The following is a 6,314-nucleotide window of genomic DNA, read 5'->3' as shown; positions in this document are numbered from 1 at the left end:
GATGGCAATTCTCCAACAGTGGTATCAGAGCCACTTACGAAACCATGAATCTGATAACTGTTTTTGTTCTGTAATAATATGATTAAAGACAGAATGAATCAAAGGTTAAATTGAGATCGATCAAGTTACATATATGTGATATATGTAATCCTGATGCAAAATACATTATATATGATATAGTGTTCTCGTTTCGTTCATTCAAACCCTCAGTGATTGTTTTCCTTTGAGCGATCAATGGTCGTTTGCTTCTTGATCCGACATTAGTATGGTGAAGCAATGACGTGTTGATCAATCATACTGAATTAACAATCGAGATGTGTTTGACGGTCTGAAATTGGTGCATCAGGGTTAGTGACGGCACAAGGGTTGTGTTGTCAGAGAGTTATGCGTTTGGGATTTGACTGCATAAGAGTTGTGCGTTATAAACACTTTTCCGAACAGTGTTAACCGGTTAACGCGTATGGTTAACCGGTTAACGAGAAACTGAATACAGCCTTCTAAACATTTTGGAACAGTGTTAACCGGTTAACGCATATGGTTAATCGGTTAACGGAATGCGAAATAATTTTTTTGACATTTTCAAACAGTGTTAACCGGTTAACGCAAGGCAGAAAAGAATTTTCTAAAAGTTTTCAAACAGTGTTAACCGATTAACGCATATGGTTAACCGGTTAACGCAAGGAAAAATTCACCCGTTCGGCTAGAAAAAGTGCTTTGAAGTATCAAGTGTTGATACGAAAAACGACGTCAATTTTAAATGAATTGTTCATTAAAATTTTCGAGCAGGGGCACTGCCCCTTCGACCCCGCAAGGGGCGCTGCCCCCTTGACCCCTGTCCGGGCAGCGGACCCCCGGCTAACTCTGCGTAGTGTGATTGGTCGTCGAAATTTAATTTGATTTTAATTAATTAAAGGAAATAATAATAATAATAATAATAAAGTGTTTATTATTGTCTTGTGGTGATCGGTTATGGCCTTAGTTTTCCTTTGTTTTGTTTTGGGTTTTTAAAATACGACTTGCGTGTCGTGCCTCTCTCTTAAATCTCTCAAATGTAACTTCTTTTCTCATCTCACTCCCTCGTATGTAAAACGAGTTTCTTTCATGTAATGTAATGATATGAAGAAAGCAAAGAAGTCAGTGCCAAAGGAGGACAACCTTGAAGATCTTGCTTGGAGAAGCTTAGATCGTTGTAGGTTAGCTTAGGTTCTCTCATTGGCTTGGGAGAACAATTGCGCTAGGGGCCATAACTGTTTCATTATGTATGTATGTATGTTGATGCATGTGAATGTATGTTGATGCATGTGAGAGACGGTTTATATGATAAACAAGCCGGTGAGATCAGAAAAATTGCAATTCCCTCAAAATAAATATTAAGTTTTAAGCTTTCCAAGTTTTAACACTCATCAAGACTAGTATCGAATAATGTAGGTTTCGCCTACGCGAGGTGCATGTTCTATATTAGTAAGGTGCGATGGGATAATTGTAATATCCAACTGTTAAAACAATGGGTCAAACTTAACTAAACAAATTATAATAAGATTATATATATGTTTAGAAGCAAGAGTTGGGAATGATCCATATGATGGATTGGACTAAGGAGTTATTCACCCAACTGAAATTTTCGAGAGTTGTATGAGATACAATTGGAAGGAGTTCCTACCTAAATAACCTAGTTTTGTGTAATCCGCCTACGCGGACTTAGAACGAAGTGAAATATGGATCTCGACCCACTAGAAAATCTTCCAACGGGATTTTCCGAATCAGATGATGAGGGTCATTTGTTTTGAGTAAAATAGTGGGAGCATATTTAATTAAAGGCCTAATTGAATATGTCAATGATACTTATATTTTCATTAATCCTTATGTAGATTACCATGACAGCAAACACCTTTAACAACATCCTACGATCAATCCTTGATAAGGAAAAATTGTCTGGGACAAATTTTCTGGATTGGCACTGAAACCTGAGGACTATCCTCAAACATGATAAAAAGTTGTATGTCTTGGAGACACCTGTTCCTGAAGAGGAACCTCCTAGTTCTGCACATAAGGCAGAAAGAGATGCTTATAAGAAGCATGTCGATGATGCCAATGAAACTGCTTGTCTCATGCTGGCTACCATGAACTCAGAATTGCAAAAGCAACATGAGAACATGTCAGCGTTCGATATGATCGAACACCTGAAGTTGCTCTATCAAGAGCAAGCAAGGCATGAGAGGTTTGAAGTTTCAAAAGCCCTTTTTCAAAGCAAGTTAGCTGAGGGAGCCCTTGTAGGTCCCCATGTACTCAAGATAATTGGGTATGTGGAAAACCTTGAGAGATTGGGTTTTCCCCTCGAAAAGGAACTTGCAACTGATTTGATCTTGCAATCGTTGCCAGATAGTTTCAGTCAATTTGTCCTAAATTTCAATATGATTGATATGGACAAATCTCTTCCTGAACTGCTCGCCATGTTAAGAACTGCCGAGCAGAATCTGAAGTCAAAAGGGAAGTCCATTCTGATGATCGGAAATGGAAAGAGACAGAACAAAAGGCCCACTAAGCAGAGTGATAAGGGGAAGGGCAAGGAAGTTGCCAATCCCAGACCCACTGCTGCTTTGAAGCCTAGTGGAGGCATAGCAAAAGAAGGCACTTGCTTCCATTGCGGTAAGACCGGACACTGGAAGAGGAACTGCCCAAAGTACCTGGAAGATAAGAAGAATGGAGTAGAGACTTCAACTTCAGGTATTTTTGTTATTAATTTATCTACTTATGCATCATGGGTATTAGATACTGGATGCATTTCTCACATTTGTACAAATGTGCAGGAACTAAAAAGGAGTAGAGATTTGGCAAAAGGTGAAGTCGACCTACGAGTTGGCTATGGAGCAAAGATTGCTGCTTTAGCCGTAGGAACTTTTGTATTGACTTTACCAAGTGGTTTAATAATTCAGTTAGAGAACTATTATTATGTACCTGCAATTAGCAGGAATATTATTTCCATTGCTTGTTTGGACAAGTTTGGTTTTTCACTTATAATAAAGAACAATTGTTGCTCAATTTATTTGAATGATATATTCTATGCTACTGCACAAATGAACAATGGACTATATGTCCTTGATCTTGAAATGCCTATTAATAACATTAATACAAAAGGGTGAAACCTAACGAGTTAAAACCAACTAGGTAAGAATATTAAAACTCTTCGATCAGATCGAAGTGATGAGTATTTAATCCTAGAGTTTGATGACCATCTGAAAGAGTGTGGGATCCTATCCCAACTTACTCCTCCTGGAACATCCCAATGGAAGGGTGTATCTGAGAGAAGAAATCGAACCCTGTTGGACATGGTCCGATCCATGATGAGTCACACCAATCTTCCAAACTCCTTTTGAGGACATACACCATTGACATCAGCTTACACACTTAACCGTGTTCCATCCAAAAGGGTGAAAAGACACCATATGAGATATGGAGTGGTAAGAGACCACATATGTCTTACATGAAGATTTGGGGTTGCGAAGTTTATGTGAAACGACAAATTTCAACTAAGCTTGAGCCCAAATCTGACAAATGCTTATTTGTGGGGTATCCTAAAGAAACAAGAGGATATTATTTCTACAATCCTTCTGAGGACAAAGTGTTTGTCGCTCGAACTTAAGTTTTCCTAGAAAGGGATTTTATTTCCAAAGGAATCAGTGGGAGGAAAGTAGAACTTGAAGAAATTCAAGAATCACAAAGTATCGATACACCTATGGAGGAATTAGAGTAGGAAACACAAGTAGTTGTGTAAGAGCAACCTGCTCAAATAGAACAAGACCAGCGTAGGTCAGGCAGGATACGTCACCTACCTGAGATATATGGATATCTGATCAAGGTGATGTATTACTCATGGATCAAGATGAGCCTATGACCTACTCATGGAATCTTCGTTTTGATGAAACAGTAAAACTGTATGGATTCATCAAGAACGAATATGAGACTTGTGTCTACAAGAAGGTTAGTTGGAGCATGATCGTATTCCTGGTATTATATGTAGATGACATATTACTCATTGGAATCGATATCCCTACCCTGCAACAAGTAAAGTCTTGGTTGGGGAAATGCTTTTCTATGAAGGACCTGGGTGAAGCAGCCTATCAGAATCTATAGAGATAGATCATGAAATGCTTGGCCTAAAGAGTACATAGACAAAGTGCTGAGACGCTTTAATATGAATGATTCCAATCTGGCTATGTGTTTTGCTTAAATGGTGGCACTGTGAGCTTGAAAAGTTCAACGCAAGATGCAGTTGCTGATTCTACAACTGAGGCCGAGTATATTGCTGCCTTAAGTGCAGCAAAGGAAGCTGTTTGGATCAATAAACTTGGCATAGTCCCTAGCATTGTGGATCCCATTGGTCTCTATTATGATAACAATGGTGTTATCGCACAAGCTAAGGAGCCTAGATCTCACCAACGATCAAACACATACTTAGACGTTGTGTGAAAATATGTAAAGTACCTGTCGCAACCTGAAAAATACAGTGCGCGAAAAAACAATCGGCGAAAGAAAAAGACAGGAGAGTCGCCACCGTGCGTTATTCATCCCAAAGGAGGGAAAGGAAACGCTCGAAGTAAACTTGAAACAAGGAAAGGACAAGACGGGGTCTCGCAACCAAATCTTGGGTTCGGGAGTCGGTTATGCAAAGGGAAGGTATTAGCACCCCTACGCATCCATAGTACTCTACGGGATCCACTTTTGTAGTTTTTTTGTCTAAAGGGTATGAGTTTATCTAATGTACTATTTACTAAAAGGTTAAGAGAAATGACTCGCGTGGATGTCGCATCCACTACATACGTATCTCATCTGAATATGAGAATCAGAGTCTTCGTAGCTCGGATGACCTATGGGTTAGGGGATGTGTGCTCGCTAAGACATCGCGTCTTATGCCTACGTATCTCATCTGGAATGAGAATCAGAGCAAGCCGTAGTTCGGCTAACTACGGGGTCATGGAATGGGTTTTGGATGAACGACGTTACTACGCAATCTACCGGATGCTCGACCTTTGGAGACTTACTCACCTGTAGTAGAAGGAGAAAACGTGTGTTATGGGTTTTAGGGTTTGTGATGCGCGAGGGCAAATGGGCAGTCCTTGACGAAGGAACCGCGTTACATGGGGGGATACGAATACAAAACACAAAACAAGTATCTCAAAGTAAAATGCCACCAAGGGGCTCAAACATTGCCTCCTATCGAGGTCTTCCAGCTAAGAAAGCGATAAAGTACGAGAAAGGAAAAAAATTACCACACGGATAAAGATCCGAAGCTATAGCAGTTAAAGGAGCAAGAAACCCTGAAATCTCTCCAGCTGGACCGTCAAAGGAAATCAGTCAACACGAATAATCAGAATAAAACTCCAGGGGGTATCCCACAAATAAAGTGGGAAACCACGCGAGTGTCTCTGCGAAAGCCATGTGAGCCCTCACAAAACTCGACAAAGGGTTAGAGCAGCAGGATGAAATCAAGAGAAAACAATGCCATGGAAACACAAGACAGGTTAGAATAAAGAGAACAAAAAAACGAATACTGTCACGTTCGCGACTGTTTCGCCTAGCGAAGGCTTAGCGAAGCTTCGCTACAGGCTCGCCTGGCGAAGCGGCTAGCGAGGGCTTGCGGGTTTTGGATTTTTCGTTGATACCTGCACGATGTTAAGGACTCCAAACCCTATGGAATTCATCTCAGAAACGAAATTATTAAAAAATTCGATGCATTGTTCATATATTTATACACAAACATAAACCTGTGGGCAACACCTGATGTTACCTCATACATTCATAATATTCAAATTCAAGGCGTAAAGTAGTAGGAACAAAGGCATACCTGATGAGAGAGATCGATCGAACGGCGCGGCTGGATTTGTAAAGCTCTGTTAGGTTGGCGTGAGGCGGAGGCAAAAGAGCGTGTGAATCGGAGTGAACTCCTCAGAGCTGCCTGAAGGTTGCTGCAGAGTAATTCCTAGGTCTCCTTCTCTCAAGATCTTTCTCCCGTGGTTCTCCCAGTGTAACTCCAAGTGTCCTTTCCTCTACTGAAACTTCAGGATTTATAGACTTATTTCGTGGGTAATGGGCTTGGGATGAGGTCAACTGAGGCCCAAAGCTTTCTGATATTTTCTGAAATGCGCGCCCTTCGCCTAGCGAAGGATCTGCTCGCCTAGCGAGCATGACAGTGTTCTTCGCTAGGCGAAGCATCTGCTCGCCTAGCGAGCATGACAGCTCATCAGCCGATTCTTGCTTCTTCAAGTCTAGCAATTTGCACGGTGAATAGGCCCCAATTGGACCTGTTGGTAGTACCT

This window comes from Lathyrus oleraceus, chromosome 2 (assembly GCF_024323335.1).
Source record: "Lathyrus oleraceus cultivar Zhongwan6 chromosome 2, CAAS_Psat_ZW6_1.0, whole genome shotgun sequence".
NCBI classification, from domain to species: Eukaryota; Viridiplantae; Streptophyta; class Magnoliopsida; order Fabales; family Fabaceae; genus Lathyrus; species Lathyrus oleraceus.
The sequence above is the reverse complement of the archived record's forward strand: the minus strand, read 5'-3'. Positions refer to the sequence as shown.